We start from the raw sequence: 17741 nt of genomic DNA on the forward strand, positions 1-17741 counted from the left end.
CACAGCACCTTCACCCCCTGCTGTTCCCACCCGCCTCAACACCGTTGGAAGGGAGGAGAACCAATTAAGGCGGGGGGTGGGGTGGAACGAGCAGCTGTCTACCCTTAGCAGGAGGGCTCCTGATTACATACCTCTCCTGCTGCTGCTGCTGCTGGCTGTCCAGCAGCAGACTGAAGGTGGCTGCTGCTGTGCACAGGTATATAAAGGCTCAGAGCCTATTATGACACGCGCAGCCAGCGTTCCATTGCCACATTCCATCTACTGCAGGCAGGATACCTGGCTGGCTGAATGTCGCTGAGAAGCTCACAGAGACCGCCATAAGCAACAGTTTAACAGAATGCCACAGACTAATCAACCAAACTTTTTGGGTTGGGTTCTCTTTTATAGTCTGCAGGCATTAAATGAAAGAAGTCAGTGTTCCAGCAGAAGGAGACAACGTTTCAGAAAAGGCATTGTAGCAAACCAAAAAAGAAATTTTAAGCGCAGCAGAGTAACCAGCGCACATACCTGTTAGCTCAGGTGAGTTTAAAAGGCTGCTGTTGATAACAAGGGCATTTGCTAAATAGATGGTGTGTGTGCAACAATATACTGAAAGGTCAATTATATTGTGCAGCTTATCTCACCACCTGTAGTTATTTAGGTGAAAGCTCCAAAATGCTTGCCTAATATGTCTGTTTATCCAAAAGGAAGTAAAAAGGGAGAGCTAGAAAGATAGCATTGCATCACATTACATGGCAATGCAATGCACAGTTGCTGAAGATGAACCAAAATGAGCTTGTAATCTGGCTTCTGCAACTTTGAACATGAAAAATCCAATGAGGAGAAGAAAAGCAAAGCCAAAGAGTCCATCCCAAAATCCGACAAACAAGCAAAATGAACAAAAAACATTGAATTCAATTCTTTCTGATTTTAGAAACTGCATTAAAGAAGGGGTGCACCGGTCCTGGAGATACTGCAATACCAGGTCAATGCGTGGAGTGGACAGAGCAAGCTCTTTTTCCATCTCCCTGTTCTAAAAATCCATTTAATATATGGTCCCCAGATAGGGGACGTATCAGATATTAAACTGATAAGAACAGATACTACACTTGATCTTAGCCAAAAGGCCGAGAAGCGATAACCAGAATTGGTTTCAAACTACGGAGCCACCCAAGGATCCTGAAAAGTCCATTTGTGGAGATGAGCTCCTGGACTCCCGTTAAGAAGACATGTTGTCAACCTCTAGATCCCTTACATGCCTGCACTTTTCGGCTTGCTGCTGCTGCAATCCACGCGTTTTAGATCTGCATAACTCCACCTCTTTAAACACAGCACCTTCACCCCCTGCTGTTCCCACCCGCCTCAACACCGTTGGAAGGGAGGAGAACCAATTAAGGCGGGGGGTGGGGTGGAACGAGCAGCTGTCTACCCTTAGCAGGAGGGCTCCTGATTACATACCTCTCCTGCTGCTGCTGCTGCTGGCTGTCCAGCAGCAGACTGAAGGTGGCTGCTGCTGTGCACAGGTATATAAAGGCTCAGAGCCTATTATGACACGCGCAGCCAGCGTTCCATTGCCACATTCCATCTACTGCAGGCAGGATACCTGGCTGGCTGAATGTCGCTGAGAAGCTCACAGAGACCGCCATAAGCAACAGTTTAACAGAATGCCACAGACTAATCAACCAAACTTTTTGGGTTGGGTTCTCTTTTATAGTCTGCAGGCATTAAATGAAAGAAGTCAGTGTTCCAGCAGAAGGAGACAACGTTTCAGAAAAGGCATTGTAGCAAACCAAAAAAGAAATTTTAAGCGCAGCAGAGTAACCAGCGCACATACCTGTTAGCTCAGGTGAGTTTAAAAGGCTGCTGTTGATAACAAGGGCATTTGCTAAATAGATGGTGTGTGTGCAACAATATACTGAAAGGTCAATTATATTGTGCAGCTTATCTCACCACCTGTAGTTATTTAGGTGAAAGCTCCAAAATGCTTGCCTAATATGTCTGTTTATCCAAAAGGAAGTAAAAAGGGAGAGCTAGAAAGATAGCATTGCATCACATTACATGGCAATGCAATGCACAGTTGCTGAAGATGAACCAAAATGAGCTTGTAATCTGGCTTCTGCAACTTTGAACATGAAAAATCCAATGAGGAGAAGAAAAGCAAAGCCAAAGAGTCCATCCCAAAATCCGACAAACAAGCAAAATGAACAAAAAACATTGAATTCAATTCTTTCTGATTTTAGAAACTGCATTAAAGAAGGGGTGCACCGGTCCTGGAGATACTGCAATACCAGGTCAATGCGTGGAGTGGACAGAGCAAGCTCTTTTTCCATCTCCCTGTTCTAAAAATCCATTTAATATATGGTCCCCAGATAGGGGACGTATCAGATATTAAACTGATAAGAACAGATACTACACTTGATCTTAGCCAAAAGGCCGAGAAGCGATAACCAGAATTGGTTTCAAACTACGGAGCCACCCAAGGATCCTGAAAAGTCCATTTGTGGAGATGAGCTCCTGGACTCCCGTTAAGAAGACATGTTGTCAACCTCTAGATCCCTTACATGCCTGCACTTTTCGGCTTGCTGCTGCTGCAATCCACGCGTTTTAGATCTGCATAACTCCACCTCTTTAAACACAGCACCTTCACCCCCTGCTGTTCCCACCCGCCTCAACACCGTTGGAAGGGAGGAGAACCAATTAAGGCGGGGGGTGGGGTGGAACGAGCAGCTGTCTACCCTTAGCAGGAGGGCTCCTGATTACATACCTCTCCTGCTGCTGCTGCTGCTGGCTGTCCAGCAGCAGACTGAAGGTGGCTGCTGCTGTGCACAGGTATATAAAGGCTCAGAGCCTATTATGACACGCGCAGCCAGCGTTCCATTGCCACATTCCATCTACTGCAGGCAGGATACCTGGCTGGCTGAATGTCGCTGAGAAGCTCACAGAGACCGCCATAAGCAACAGTTTAACAGAATGCCACAGACTAATCAACCAAACTTTTTGGGTTGGGTTCTCTTTTATAGTCTGCAGGCATTAAATGAAAGAAGTCAGTGTTCCAGCAGAAGGAGACAACGTTTCAGAAAAGGCATTGTAGCAAACCAAAAAAGAAATTTTAAGCGCAGCAGAGTAACCAGCGCACATACCTGTTAGCTCAGGTGAGTTTAAAAGGCTGCTGTTGATAACAAGGGCATTTGCTAAATAGATGGTGTGTGTGCAACAATATACTGAAAGGTCAATTATATTGTGCAGCTTATCTCACCACCTGTAGTTATTTAGGTGAAAGCTCCAAAATGCTTGCCTAATATGTCTGTTTATCCAAAAGGAAGTAAAAAGGGAGAGCTAGAAAGATAGCATTGCATCACATTACATGGCAATGCAATGCACAGTTGCTGAAGATGAACCAAAATGAGCTTGTAATCTGGCTTCTGCAACTTTGAACATGAAAAATCCAATGAGGAGAAGAAAAGCAAAGCCAAAGAGTCCATCCCAAAATCCGACAAACAAGCAAAATGAACAAAAAACATTGAATTCAATTCTTTCTGATTTTAGAAACTGCATTAAAGAAGGGGTGCACCGGTCCTGGAGATACTGCAATACCAGGTCAATGCGTGGAGTGGACAGAGCAAGCTCTTTTTCCATCTCCCTGTTCTAAAAATCCATTTAATATATGGTCCCCAGATGGGGGACGTATCAGATATTAAACTGATAAGAACAGATACTACACTTGATCTTAGCCAAAAGGCCGAGAAGCGATAACCAGAATTGGTTTCAAACTACGGAGCCACCCAAGGATCCTGAAAAGTCCATTTGTGGAGATGAGCTCCTGGACTCCCGTTAAGAAGACATGTTGTCAACCTCTAGATCCCTTACATGCCTGCACTTTTCGGCTTGCTGCTGCTGCAATCCACGCGTTTTAGATCTGCATAACTCCACCTCTTTAAACACAGCACCTTCACCCCCTGCTGTTCCCACCCGCCTCAACACCGTTGGAAGGGAGGAGAACCAATTAAGGCGGGGGGTGGGGTGGAACGAGCAGCTGTCTACCCTTAGCAGGAGGGCTCCTGATTACATACCTCTCCTGCTGCTGCTGCTGCTGGCTGTCCAGCAGCAGACTGAAGGTGGCTGCTGCTGTGCACAGGTATATAAAGGCTCAGAGCCTATTATGACACGCGCAGCCAGCGTTCCATTGCCACATTCCATCTACTGCAGGCAGGATACCTGGCTGGCTGAATGTCGCTGAGAAGCTCACAGAGACCGCCATAAGCAACAGTTTAACAGAATGCCACAGACTAATCAACCAAACTTTTTGGGTTGGGTTCTCTTTTATAGTCTGCAGGCATTAAATGAAAGAAGTCAGTGTTCCAGCAGAAGGAGACAACGTTTCAGAAAAGGCATTGTAGCAAACCAAAAAAGAAATTTTAAGCGCAGCAGAGTAACCAGCGCACATACCTGTTAGCTCAGGTGAGTTTAAAAGGCTGCTGTTGATAACAAGGGCATTTGCTAAATAGATGGTGTGTGTGCAACAATATACTGAAAGGTCAATTATATTGTGCAGCTTATCTCACCACCTGTAGTTATTTAGGTGAAAGCTCCAAAATGCTTGCCTAATATGTCTGTTTATCCAAAAGGAAGTAAAAAGGGAGAGCTAGAAAGATAGCATTGCATCACATTACATGGCAATGCAATGCACAGTTGCTGAAGATGAACCAAAATGAGCTTGTAATCTGGCTTCTGCAACTTTGAACATGAAAAATCCAATGAGGAGAAGAAAAGCAAAGCCAAAGAGTCCATCCCAAAATCCGACAAACAAGCAAAATGAACAAAAAACATTGAATTCAATTCTTTCTGATTTTAGAAACTGCATTAAAGAAGGGGTGCACCGGTCCTGGAGATACTGCAATACCAGGTCAATGCGTGGAGTGGACAGAGCAAGCTCTTTTTCCATCTCCCTGTTCTAAAAATCCATTTAATATATGGTCCCCAGATAGGGGACGTATCAGATATTAAACTGATAAGAACAGATACTACACTTGATCTTAGCCAAAAGGCCGAGAAGCGATAACCAGAATTGGTTTCAAACTACGGAGCCACCCAAGGATCCTGAAAAGTCCATTTGTGGAGATGAGCTCCTGGACTCCCGTTAAGAAGACATGTTGTCAACCTCTAGATCCCTTACATGCCTGCACTTTTCGGCTTGCTGCTGCTGCAATCCACGCGTTTTAGATCTGCATAACTCCACCTCTTTAAACACAGCACCTTCACCCCCTGCTGTTCCCACCCGCCTCAACACCGTTGGAAGGGAGGAGAACCAATTAAGGCGGGGGGTGGGGTGGAACGAGCAGCTGTCTACCCTTAGCAGGAGGGCTCCTGATTACATACCTCTCCTGCTGCTGCTGCTGCTGGCTGTCCAGCAGCAGACTGAAGGTGGCTGCTGCTGTGCACAGGTATATAAAGGCTCAGAGCCTATTATGACACGCGCAGCCAGCGTTCCATTGCCACATTCCATCTACTGCAGGCAGGATACCTGGCTGGCTGAATGTCGCTGAGAAGCTCACAGAGACCGCCATAAGCAACAGTTTAACAGAATGCCACAGACTAATCAACCAAACTTTTTGGGTTGGGTTCTCTTTTATAGTCTGCAGGCATTAAATGAAAGAAGTCAGTGTTCCAGCAGAAGGAGACAACGTTTCAGAAAAGGCATTGTAGCAAACCAAAAAAGAAATTTTAAGCGCAGCAGAGTAACCAGCGCACATACCTGTTAGCTCAGGTGAGTTTAAAAGGCTGCTGTTGATAACAAGGGCATTTGCTAAATAGATGGTGTGTGTGCAACAATATACTGAAAGGTCAATTATATTGTGCAGCTTATCTCACCACCTGTAGTTATTTAGGTGAAAGCTCCAAAATGCTTGCCTAATATGTCTGTTTATCCAAAAGGAAGTAAAAAGGGAGAGCTAGAAAGATAGCATTGCATCACATTACATGGCAATGCAATGCACAGTTGCTGAAGATGAACCAAAATGAGCTTGTAATCTGGCTTCTGCAACTTTGAACATGAAAAATCCAATGAGGAGAAGAAAAGCAAAGCCAAAGAGTCCATCCCAAAATCCGACAAACAAGCAAAATGAACAAAAAACATTGAATTCAATTCTTTCTGATTTTAGAAACTGCATTAAAGAAGGGGTGCACCGGTCCTGGAGATACTGCAATACCAGGTCAATGCGTGGAGTGGACAGAGCAAGCTCTTTTTCCATCTCCCTGTTCTAAAAATCCATTTAATATATGGTCCCCAGATAGGGGACGTATCAGATATTAAACTGATAAGAACAGATACTACACTTGATCTTAGCCAAAAGGCCGAGAAGCGATAACCAGAATTGGTTTCAAACTACGGAGCCACCCAAGGATCCTGAAAAGTCCATTTGTGGAGATGAGCTCCTGGACTCCCGTTAAGAAGACATGTTGTCAACCTCTAGATCCCTTACATGCCTGCACTTTTCGGCTTGCTGCTGCTGCAATCCACGCGTTTTAGATCTGCATAACTCCACCTCTTTAAACACAGCACCTTCACCCCCTGCTGTTCCCACCCGCCTCAACACCGTTGGAAGGGAGGAGAACCAATTAAGGCGGGGGGTGGGGTGGAACGAGCAGCTGTCTACCCTTAGCAGGAGGGCTCCTGATTACATACATCTCCTGCTGCTGCTGCTGCTGGCTGTCCAGCAGCAGACTGAAGGTGGCTGCTGCTGTGCACAGGTATATAAAGGCTCAGAGCCTATTATGACACGCGCAGCCAGCGTTCCATTGCCACATTCCATCTACTGCAGGCAGGATACCTGGCTGGCTGAATGTCGCTGAGAAGCTCACAGAGACCGCCATAAGCAACAGTTTAACAGAATGCCACAGACTAATCAACCAAACTTTTTGGGTTGGGTTCTCTTTTATAGTCTGCAGGCATTAAATGAAAGAAGTCAGTGTTCCAGCAGAAGGAGACAACGTTTCAGAAAAGGCATTGTAGCAAACCAAAAAAGAAATTTTAAGCGCAGCAGAGTAACCAGCGCACATACCTGTTAGCTCAGGTGAGTTTAAAAGGCTGCTGTTGATAACAAGGGCATTTGCTAAATAGATGGTGTGTGTGCAACAATATACTGAAAGGTCAATTATATTGTGCAGCTTATCTCACCACCTGTAGTTATTTAGGTGAAAGCTCCAAAATGCTTGCCTAATATGTCTGTTTATCCAAAAGGAAGTAAAAAGGGAGAGCTAGAAAGATAGCATTGCATCACATTACATGGCAATGCAATGCACAGTTGCTGAAGATGAACCAAAATGAGCTTGTAATCTGGCTTCTGCAACTTTGAACATGAAAAATCCAATGAGGAGAAGAAAAGCAAAGCCAAAGAGTCCATCCCAAAATCCGACAAACAAGCAAAATGAACAAAAAACATTGAATTCAATTCTTTCTGATTTTAGAAACTGCATTAAAGAAGGGGTGCACCGGTCCTGGAGATACTGCAATACCAGGTCAATGCGTGGAGTGGACAGAGCAAGCTCTTTTTCCATCTCCCTGTTCTAAAAATCCATTTAATATATGGTCCCCAGATAGGGGACGTATCAGATATTAAACTGATAAGAACAGATACTACACTTGATCTTAGCCAAAAGGCCGAGAAGCGATAACCAGAATTGGTTTCAAACTACGGAGCCACCCAAGGATCCTGAAAAGTCCATTTGTGGAGATGAGCTCCTGGACTCCCGTTAAGAAGACATGTTGTCAACCTCTAGATCCCTTACATGCCTGCACTTTTCGGCTTGCTGCTGCTGCAATCCACGCGTTTTAGATCTGCATAACTCCACCTCTTTAAACACAGCACCTTCACCCCCTGCTGTTCCCACCCGCCTCAACACCGTTGGAAGGGAGGAGAACCAATTAAGGCGGGGGGTGGGGTGGAACGAGCAGCTGTCTACCCTTAGCAGGAGGGCTCCTGATTACATACCTCTCCTGCTGCTGCTGCTGCTGGCTGTCCAGCAGCAGACTGAAGGTGGCTGCTGCTGTGCACAGGTATATAAAGGCTCAGAGCCTATTATGACACGCGCAGCCAGCGTTCCATTGCCACATTCCATCTACTGCAGGCAGGATACCTGGCTGGCTGAATGTCGCTGAGAAGCTCACAGAGACCGCCATAAGCAACAGTTTAACAGAATGCCACAGACTAATCAACCAAACTTTTTGGGTTGGGTTCTCTTTTATAGTCTGCAGGCATTAAATGAAAGAAGTCAGTGTTCCAGCAGAAGGAGACAACGTTTCAGAAAAGGCATTGTAGCAAACCAAAAAAGAAATTTTAAGCGCAGCAGAGTAACCAGCGCACATACCTGTTAGCTCAGGTGAGTTTAAAAGGCTGCTGTTGATAACAAGGGCATTTGCTAAATAGATGGTGTGTGTGCAACAATATACTGAAAGGTCAATTATATTGTGCAGCTTATCTCACCACCTGTAGTTATTTAGGTGAAAGCTCCAAAATGCTTGCCTAATATGTCTGTTTATCCAAAAGGAAGTAAAAAGGGAGAGCTAGAAAGATAGCATTGCATCACATTACATGGCAATGCAATGCACAGTTGCTGAAGATGAACCAAAATGAGCTTGTAATCTGGCTTCTGCAACTTTGAACATGAAAAATCCAATGAGGAGAAGAAAAGCAAAGCCAAAGAGTCCATCCCAAAATCCGACAAACAAGCAAAATGAACAAAAAACATTGAATTCAATTCTTTCTGATTTTAGAAACTGCATTAAAGAAGGGGTGCACCGGTCCTGGAGATACTGCAATACCAGGTCAATGCGTGGAGTGGACAGAGCAAGCTCTTTTTCCATCTCCCTGTTCTAAAAATCCATTTAATATATGGTCCCCAGATAGGGGACGTATCAGATATTAAACTGATAAGAACAGATACTACACTTGATCTTAGCCAAAAGGCCGAGAAGCGATAACCAGAATTGGTTTCAAACTACGGAGCCACCCAAGGATCCTGAAAAGTCCATTTGTGGAGATGAGCTCCTGGACTCCCGTTAAGAAGACATGTTGTCAACCTCTAGATCCCTTACATGCCTGCACTTTTCGGCTTGCTGCTGCTGCAATCCACGCGTTTTAGATCTGCATAACTCCACCTCTTTAAACACAGCACCTTCACCCCCTGCTGTTCCCACCCGCCTCAACACCGTTGGAAGGGAGGAGAACCAATTAAGGCGGGGGGTGGGGTGGAACGAGCAGCTGTCTACCCTTAGCAGGAGGGCTCCTGATTACATACCTCTCCTGCTGCTGCTGCTGCTGGCTGTCCAGCAGCAGACTGAAGGTGGCTGCTGCTGTGCACAGGTATATAAAGGCTCAGAGCCTATTATGACACGCGCAGCCAGCGTTCCATTGCCACATTCCATCTACTGCAGGCAGGATACCTGGCTGGCTGAATGTCGCTGAGAAGCTCACAGAGACCGCCATAAGCAACAGTTTAACAGAATGCCACAGACTAATCAACCAAACTTTTTGGGTTGGGTTCTCTTTTATAGTCTGCAGGCATTAAATGAAAGAAGTCAGTGTTCCAGCAGAAGGAGACAACGTTTCAGAAAAGGCATTGTAGCAAACCAAAAAAGAAATTTTAAGCGCAGCAGAGTAACCAGCGCACATACCTGTTAGCTCAGGTGAGTTTAAAAGGCTGCTGTTGATAACAAGGGCATTTGCTAAATAGATGGTGTGTGTGCAACAATATACTGAAAGGTCAATTATATTGTGCAGCTTATCTCACCACCTGTAGTTATTTAGGTGAAAGCTCCAAAATGCTTGCCTAATATGTCTGTTTATCCAAAAGGAAGTAAAAAGGGAGAGCTAGAAAGATAGCATTGCATCACATTACATGGCAATGCAATGCACAGTTGCTGAAGATGAACCAAAATGAGCTTGTAATCTGGCTTCTGCAACTTTGAACATGAAAAATCCAATGAGGAGAAGAAAAGCAAAGCCAAAGAGTCCATCCCAAAATCCGACAAACAAGCAAAATGAACAAAAAACATTGAATTCAATTCTTTCTGATTTTAGAAACTGCATTAAAGAAGGGGTGCACCGGTCCTGGAGATACTGCAATACCAGGTCAATGCGTGGAGTGGACAGAGCAAGCTCTTTTTCCATCTCCCTGTTCTAAAAATCCATTTAATATATGGTCCCCAGATAGGGGACGTATCAGATATTAAACTGATAAGAACAGATACTACACTTGATCTTAGCCAAAAGGCCGAGAAGCGATAACCAGAATTGGTTTCAAACTACGGAGCCACCCAAGGATCCTGAAAAGTCCATTTGTGGAGATGAGCTCCTGGACTCCCGTTAAGAAGACATGTTGTCAACCTCTAGATCCCTTACATGCCTGCACTTTTCGGCTTGCTGCTGCTGCAATCCACGCGTTTTAGATCTGCATAACTCCACCTCTTTAAACACAGCACCTTCACCCCCTGCTGTTCCCACCCGCCTCAACACCGTTGGAAGGGAGGAGAACCAATTAAGGCGGGGGGTGGGGTGGAACGAGCAGCTGTCTACCCTTAGCAGGAGGGCTCCTGATTACATACCTCTCCTGCTGCTGCTGCTGCTGGCTGTCCAGCAGCAGACTGAAGGTGGCTGCTGCTGTGCACAGGTATATAAAGGCTCAGAGCCTATTATGACACGCGCAGCCAGCGTTCCATTGCCACATTCCATCTACTGCAGGCAGGATACCTGGCTGGCTGAATGTCGCTGAGAAGCTCACAGAGACCGCCATAAGCAACAGTTTAACAGAATGCCACAGACTAATCAACCAAACTTTTTGGGTTGGGTTCTCTTTTATAGTCTGCAGGCATTAAATGAAAGAAGTCAGTGTTCCAGCAGAAGGAGACAACGTTTCAGAAAAGGCATTGTAGCAAACCAAAAAAGAAATTTTAAGCGCAGCAGAGTAACCAGCGCACATACCTGTTAGCTCAGGTGAGTTTAAAAGGCTGCTGTTGATAACAAGGGCATTTGCTAAATAGATGGTGTGTGTGCAACAATATACTGAAAGGTCAATTATATTGTGCAGCTTATCTCACCACCTGTAGTTATTTAGGTGAAAGCTCCAAAATGCTTGCCTAATATGTCTGTTTATCCAAAAGGAAGTAAAAAGGGAGAGCTAGAAAGATAGCATTGCATCACATTACATGGCAATGCAATGCACAGTTGCTGAAGATGAACCAAAATGAGCTTGTAATCTGGCTTCTGCAACTTTGAACATGAAAAATCCAATGAGGAGAAGAAAAGCAAAGCCAAAGAGTCCATCCCAAAATCCGACAAACAAGCAAAATGAACAAAAAACATTGAATTCAATTCTTTCTGATTTTAGAAACTGCATTAAAGAAGGGGTGCACCGGTCCTGGAGATACTGCAATACCAGGTCAATGCGTGGAGTGGACAGAGCAAGCTCTTTTTCCATCTCCCTGTTCTAAAAATCCATTTAATATATGGTCCCCAGATAGGGGACGTATCAGATATTAAACTGATAAGAACAGATACTACACTTGATCTTAGCCAAAAGGCCGAGAAGCGATAACCAGAATTGGTTTCAAACTACGGAGCCACCCAAGGATCCTGAAAAGTCCATTTGTGGAGATGAGCTCCTGGACTCCCGTTAAGAAGACATGTTGTCAACCTCTAGATCCCTTACATGCCTGCACTTTTCGGCTTGCTGCTGCTGCAATCCACGCGTTTTAGATCTGCATAACTCCACCTCTTTAAACACAGCACCTTCACCCCCTGCTGTTCCCACCCGCCTCAACACCGTTGGAAGGGAGGAGAACCAATTAAGGCGGGGGGTGGGGTGGAACGAGCAGCTGTCTACCCTTAGCAGGAGGGCTCCTGATTACATACCTCTCCTGCTGCTGCTGCTGCTGGCTGTCCAGCAGCAGACTGAAGGTGGCTGCTGCTGTGCACAGGTATATAAAGGCTCAGAGCCTATTATGACACGCGCAGCCAGCGTTCCATTGCCACATTCCATCTACTGCAGGCAGGATACCTGGCTGGCTGAATGTCGCTGAGAAGCTCACAGAGACCGCCATAAGCAACAGTTTAACAGAATGCCACAGACTAATCAACCAAACTTTTTGGGTTGGGTTCTCTTTTATAGTCTGCAGGCATTAAATGAAAGAAGTCAGTGTTCCAGCAGAAGGAGACAACGTTTCAGAAAAGGCATTGTAGCAAACCAAAAAAGAAATTTTAAGCGCAGCAGAGTAACCAGCGCACATACCTGTTAGCTCAGGTGAGTTTAAAAGGCTGCTGTTGATAACAAGGGCATTTGCTAAATAGATGGTGTGTGTGCAACAATATACTGAAAGGTCAATTATATTGTGCAGCTTATCTCACCACCTGTAGTTATTTAGGTGAAAGCTCCAAAATGCTTGCCTAATATGTCTGTTTATCCAAAAGGAAGTAAAAAGGGAGAGCTAGAAAGATAGCATTGCATCACATTACATGGCAATGCAATGCACAGTTGCTGAAGATGAACCAAAATGAGCTTGTAATCTGGCTTCTGCAACTTTGAACATGAAAAATCCAATGAGGAGAAGAAAAGCAAAGCCAAAGAGTCCATCCCAAAATCCGACAAACAAGCAAAATGAACAAAAAACATTGAATTCAATTCTTTCTGATTTTAGAAACTGCATTAAAGAAGGGGTGCACCGGTCCTGGAGATACTGCAATACCAGGTCAATGCGTGGAGTGGACAGAGCAAGCTCTTTTTCCATCTCCCTGTTCTAAAAATCCATTTAATATATGGTCCCCAGATAGGGGACGTATCAGATATTAAACTGATAAGAACAGATTTTGCGTTTATATTTAAAATATCGTAGTCTTTATCTTTTCTTCAGAGCTTTAAAATAACATCTTCCATAGGTGATAGTTCCATATACTCAGGGCTCTTTTCTTTCCAAGCTTCTTCATATCCATTAGGTAGTACATATAAATTTCACTTAATGCCAGTCTTATACAATCCTTGACTTCTATATAGTCTCTTTTAAACAACAATATGTTTCTGGTCTTCCATAGAGCACTTTTAACACAACTCAAAGTGCACCATAAAACTCTCTCTTTTTCTTTCGTCATGTTTGGTAAAATCCCATATAAAACCACTTCATGGCTTAAAAAATTAAGACCAGATAAAAATTTTAAAAGCTCACCACAGTCTTTCCACACTTGCTGTGCAAAATCACAATTCCAAATAAGGTGCATAGTAGTCTCATCATTATTGCACTGATGCCTCGGGCAGGTTTGTATAGTGCTAAGTCTTCTTTTACACTGGAAATCACGAGTCGGTAAACATTCCTGCACAATCATCCAAGCTAAGTCTTTATGTTGATTCATCAGGTAAGGTGCATTTGTTAAATTCCATATTTTAGTGACTCTGCTATATGAATAATGGCTTATGGGCGTCAAAGTTTCTTTCTTTTTTAATTGCTGCAGCAGCTTCCTTGCATTCTTCAATGTCTCCATCTCAAAAGAATCTAGGCCATATAATCTGATAACTTTCTCCAGGATGGCATATTGTTGTGGAGGTGATAACAACACTGGGCTTGTTAAAGAAATGGATATCCACTTTCGCCTCCTAAAAATGTGGCCAGCTGCATATCTTAAAAAATGTGCCCAAGGGCTTGAAGCAAACATATATTTAAAACAGAGGCTAAAAAACTTGGAGTATAAAAACAGTTTGACGTTGGGAACATCCTTACCACCAAGGTGGTGCATCTTGTACATTGTTTCTCTCTTCACCTTTTCGAACTTAGAGTTCCACACAAATTCAAACAGCATTCTCTGTAATCTTCTCGCTGTAAGGTCACTTGGGGGATAAACATAACTGAGATATAACATGACAGGAAGCAGAAGGGCCTTAATAATTAAAACTTTACCTTCGATTGTTAATTTTCTTAATTTCCAAAAGTCAATCTTCTTTTGTATTTTGTCCCTTACTCCATCCCAGCTCTTCATTCCATCATTCTGTCGATCAAAAATCACGCCCAGAATTTTAATCTTCTCTGACTGCATCGGGAGATCAGGGATGGACACATCCGCCCAATTGCCACGGACAAAACAATCACATTTCTCAATGTTTAACTTAAAACCTGAGGCTTCACAAAAAAAATTGGTCGTTCTTATAGCTCTCCTGAGAGCGGCAGGTGATGAACAAAAAATAGTAATATCATCCATGTAGCCCATTACCTTCACATCTCTTCCATGTCCTCCAGGGATAGGGACACCTTTAATCACTTTATCCTCTCGTAGCATAGATAAAAGAGGCTCTATTGCACATATAAATAGCACTGGGGACAAAGGGCAGCCTTGCTTCACACCTGAATGCAAAAACACTTCATTAGACAAAAATCCATTGATTAAAATTTTACTAAAAGAGTTCTTATATAAAAGTGCCACTTGCTTGATAAAAATTTCAGGGAAGCCCATTTTTTTTAAAACCAACCATAAAAAACAATGAGAGACACGATCAAAAGCCTTTTGAAAATCCAACGATAAAATTGCTAAGTCTTGCTTCCTGGATTGCTGGTACCATATGACATCGCGGATGGTATTGAGATGCTCCGCAACTCCTCTTCCTGGCACCCCACATACCTGGTCTTCATAAATAACTTTGGATAAAACTTTTTTAAAACGGTTCACTAAAATTTTGGACATCAACTTGTAATCAACATTCAACAGTGTGATTGGTCTCCAGTTTGCCAGATGGGATTTGGCTCCTTTTTTAAAAATCAGGGAGACCAGACCACTTCTCCAAGATATAGGCAGGATATCACACTTAAAAGCTTCTTTGATTACTAAAAACAAGTCGGGTTTTAAAAAATTCCAAAATTCACGATAAAATTCAACAGGCAAACCGTCAGAACCAGGGGTTTTCCCATAGGAAAAACTTTTGATAGCAGCATCTACTTCCGACAAGGTGACTTCAGTGCATAACAATTCTTGGTCTTCGCGGCTCAGACTATTTTTTAATGAATTAAGGGCATCTTCAGTAAAAGACTGGTCTATAGTTTTCTCATTAAAAAGCTGCTGATAAAACTGGTGAGCTTGGTTGAGCATACCTTCAGTTGTAGTTTCACCCTCTAATTCTGTTATCATTTCCTTAGCAGCAACTACTTTTTTAAAAAAAAATCTTGAGCACTTTTCATTTTTCTCCATCACTTCAATTTTTGAGTTATAAATTATTTCCTTACCCTTCGACTCTATACTCTTTTTAATTTCTTTTTTTGTTGCTTCAATTAAATCGTCCATTTCAAGTCCCACATCTCTTAGTTGATAACAGGTCTGCAATTTAGTAATAAGCCTTTTATGCCAAGCGGACTTTTCTCTTGCATTGGCTATGCTGACCTTGATAAAAAAACTTTTTATCTTCATCTTGCTGTATTCCCACCATTCTAGCAGAGTTAAAAATTTTTGTTGTTTTGTTCTTAAATAATTAAAAAACGCTTTAAAATCTGTTCTTACCTTAGGATCTTGTAACAATGTTGTATTTAGCCTCCAAACTCCTCTTGCCTTGACAAGCCCAGGTAATTCTAACTCTGATAGCAACATCTTATGATCTGAAAAAATGTTTGGGATTAAGACAACAGATTTGACATTCACATATTGGGACATGAAAATAAAATCAATACGAGATTTAGAAGAAGAGTTCTCCCAAGTATAACCGGGATCATTACTACGGATCTCTTTCCAGGAGTCTCTAAGAAAAAAATCAGTTAACAAATCCTTTAGTTGTTTCTCTGTTTTGTCTTTTTTAGGAACGGTGGAACTCCCGCTTCTCCCTTCACCAGGCAAGACACAATTGAAATCCCCACAGAACATCAGAGGCGATGAACCAGGTAGGTAATATTGCACATCTTCAAACAACTGATGTCTCTCTTCCTTCACCGGAGAAGCATAAATGTTCAAAAGTCTAAAGTCCACACCTTTAAAACTAATATTTAAGAAAAGAGCACGTCCAGAAGAAATGTCCACAAAAGAGTTGATTTTAAAGTCATGCGACCTAAACAGCACTCCAATGCCAGAGGAACGATTTTCATTATCTCCGGACCAGATAGAGGGCCCATGAGGCCAATCTTTTCTTAAATCTGCATAATTCATATCAAAGTCAATGTTACATTCTTGCAAACAAAAGACATCACAGTCCACTGTTGACAGGTAGGAAAACAAAGCAGCCCTTCTTGTAGAGCCCCTTATACTCCTCACATTGAGCGAGGCTACTTTAATTGATGAGGTCATGATAGGTTAGTTCAGGTCACACTACTGTCAGAATCAGACATAAAGCCCACCGATGTTAACGGGCTCTGCACTTCTGAGTCCGAAAAAGAAATGTTTATAGGGTCTGAAGGCCTTGGCTCCTCAGGAGGGGCAGCGGGAGCCATTGGCTTGTATTGCAGAAGACTTGGTTTTAATGGACACTTCTTGGAAGTCTCCCTGGCCACATTCTCATCAGACCTATCATCTGTTTTCCTTTTCCTACGAGTTTCCAGCTCCATTGCTTCTTCCTCCGAGCTAAATGTCCCGATTTCAGCAGAGGGACTCCCCTCCACCACCATATCACCCGGATCAGAATCAGCAGCCCAGTCCTTAGATGAAGCTTCCCTCCTCTCAGGACGGACAGGTTTCTCAGCTGGAGGTTTCTGCATAGACGTGGGCTTATGCGCAGCAGGAATAGGAGAACTGGCAGGTTTTCCCTGTGCAGCAGGCACTGAAGTGCTTGTGGACCCGCCTACAGGGGGTTGTGTTCGCACAGTAGATACAGGAGCACCGGTGGGACCCCCCTTAGCAGCAGGAGCAGGAGGGTTGGTTGGCTTCCTCTGTGCAGCAGGTGCAGACGTACCACCTGATGTACTAGCAGGCTTGGTCTGTGGAGCAGGTACTGGAGAGCTAGAAGACTGCCCCCGCGCTGTAGACGCACCCGCAGGAGCAGGAACAGCAGAGGGTTGCCTCTGCCCCCCGGGAGCAGATGGAGGCACACGGGCAGGTTGCTTTGCCAGCGTTTCAGCATAGGTTTCCGCCTTTTTCTTCAAAGGACACTCCCGGAAGGAGTGACCTGGGACCCGGCAGATGTTGCACACCATCTCATTGGTACAGTCCATTGTGGCATGTCCATGCTTGTAGCACTTCTTACAGATTGCCACCTCCTCCTTGCAGTTCTCATAAGTGTGACCGAAACACATGCATTTCCGGCAGAAGAGGGGCATGTCCGGGTAGAAGAGGCGCCCCCGCTCCCTACCGATCAGGAAACTTGACGGAGGATGACGCTGACCACCAATGCCATTTGGATCTTCACAAAATTTAACAAAAAATTTATGCTTTCCCGTCCAGAGGTTTTCCTCATTCATGACCTTGTGGGAATAGCGCAGTTCTGGGAAATAGTTTTGAAGAAAGCAAATAATATTAACTAAGGGAACATGAGGGTTGCTCATCTGAACCACGAGCGGCTTCTCTCCACCGGAGTAAAGGATGACAAAGGTGAGTCCTTTAAGATCCTCATCTGAAAGGTGCAGGTGAATCTGGCGGAAGAGGTTCTGGCACGCATACTCCGACTCCAGAGTCAAAGTGAAGGAACCGGGGCGATCTTGAAGGGCCAGGATGTCTTCCCTCTTTACTCCTAGGATCTCCAGCAGCACTCTCCTCACGAAAAACTTCAAGGTCATCTTCTCCTTGGATGCATCGTCCACTTCGATCTTGAAAGAGTTCTTG

General features: G+C 44.0%; 9 non-coding genes and 1 pseudogene across 9 annotated transcripts; all 10 read right to left on the reverse strand.

The window, feature by feature from the left end:
* Window positions 1–927: 927 nt before the first annotated feature.
* On the reverse strand, window positions 928–1118 carry LOC141248457 (U2 spliceosomal RNA). Its single transcript, XR_012311668.1, has one exon. It is a non-coding gene; the product is annotated as a U2 spliceosomal RNA (small nuclear RNA).
* Window positions 1119–2233: 1115 nt separating this feature from the next.
* Window positions 2234–2424, reverse strand: LOC141248458 (U2 spliceosomal RNA). Its single transcript, XR_012311669.1, has one exon. It is a non-coding gene; the product is annotated as a U2 spliceosomal RNA (small nuclear RNA).
* A 1115-nt stretch (window positions 2425–3539) lies between these two features.
* On the reverse strand, window positions 3540–3730 carry LOC141248501 (U2 spliceosomal RNA). Its single transcript, XR_012311708.1, has one exon. It is a non-coding gene; the product is annotated as a U2 spliceosomal RNA (small nuclear RNA).
* Window positions 3731–4845: 1115 nt separating this feature from the next.
* Window positions 4846–5036, reverse strand: LOC141248460 (U2 spliceosomal RNA). Its single transcript, XR_012311671.1, has one exon. It is a non-coding gene; the product is annotated as a U2 spliceosomal RNA (small nuclear RNA).
* Window positions 5037–6151: 1115 nt separating this feature from the next.
* On the reverse strand, window positions 6152–6342 carry LOC141248461 (U2 spliceosomal RNA). The gene has a single exon (XR_012311672.1). It is a non-coding gene; the product is annotated as a U2 spliceosomal RNA (small nuclear RNA).
* Window positions 6343–7457: 1115 nt separating this feature from the next.
* On the reverse strand, window positions 7458–7648 carry LOC141248462 (U2 spliceosomal RNA). Its single transcript, XR_012311673.1, has one exon. It is a non-coding gene; the product is annotated as a U2 spliceosomal RNA (small nuclear RNA).
* A 1115-nt stretch (window positions 7649–8763) lies between these two features.
* On the reverse strand, window positions 8764–8954 carry LOC141248463 (U2 spliceosomal RNA). The gene has a single exon (XR_012311674.1). It is a non-coding gene; the product is annotated as a U2 spliceosomal RNA (small nuclear RNA).
* A 1115-nt stretch (window positions 8955–10069) lies between these two features.
* Window positions 10070–10260, reverse strand: LOC141248464 (U2 spliceosomal RNA). Its single transcript, XR_012311675.1, has one exon. It is a non-coding gene; the product is annotated as a U2 spliceosomal RNA (small nuclear RNA).
* Window positions 10261–11375: 1115 nt separating this feature from the next.
* LOC141248465 (U2 spliceosomal RNA) lies at window positions 11376–11566 on the reverse strand. The gene has a single exon (XR_012311676.1). It is a non-coding gene; the product is annotated as a U2 spliceosomal RNA (small nuclear RNA).
* A 1115-nt stretch (window positions 11567–12681) lies between these two features.
* Window positions 12682–12857, reverse strand: LOC141248447 (U2 spliceosomal RNA; annotated as a pseudogene).
* Window positions 12858–17741: the final 4884 nt, after the last annotated feature.

Source organism: Phyllobates terribilis, unplaced genomic scaffold, assembly GCF_046119375.1.
Source record: "Phyllobates terribilis strain yellow unplaced genomic scaffold, ASM4611937v1 Scaffold_3689__1_contigs__length_72616, whole genome shotgun sequence".
Lineage (NCBI taxonomy): Eukaryota > Metazoa > Chordata > Amphibia > Anura > Dendrobatidae > Phyllobates > Phyllobates terribilis.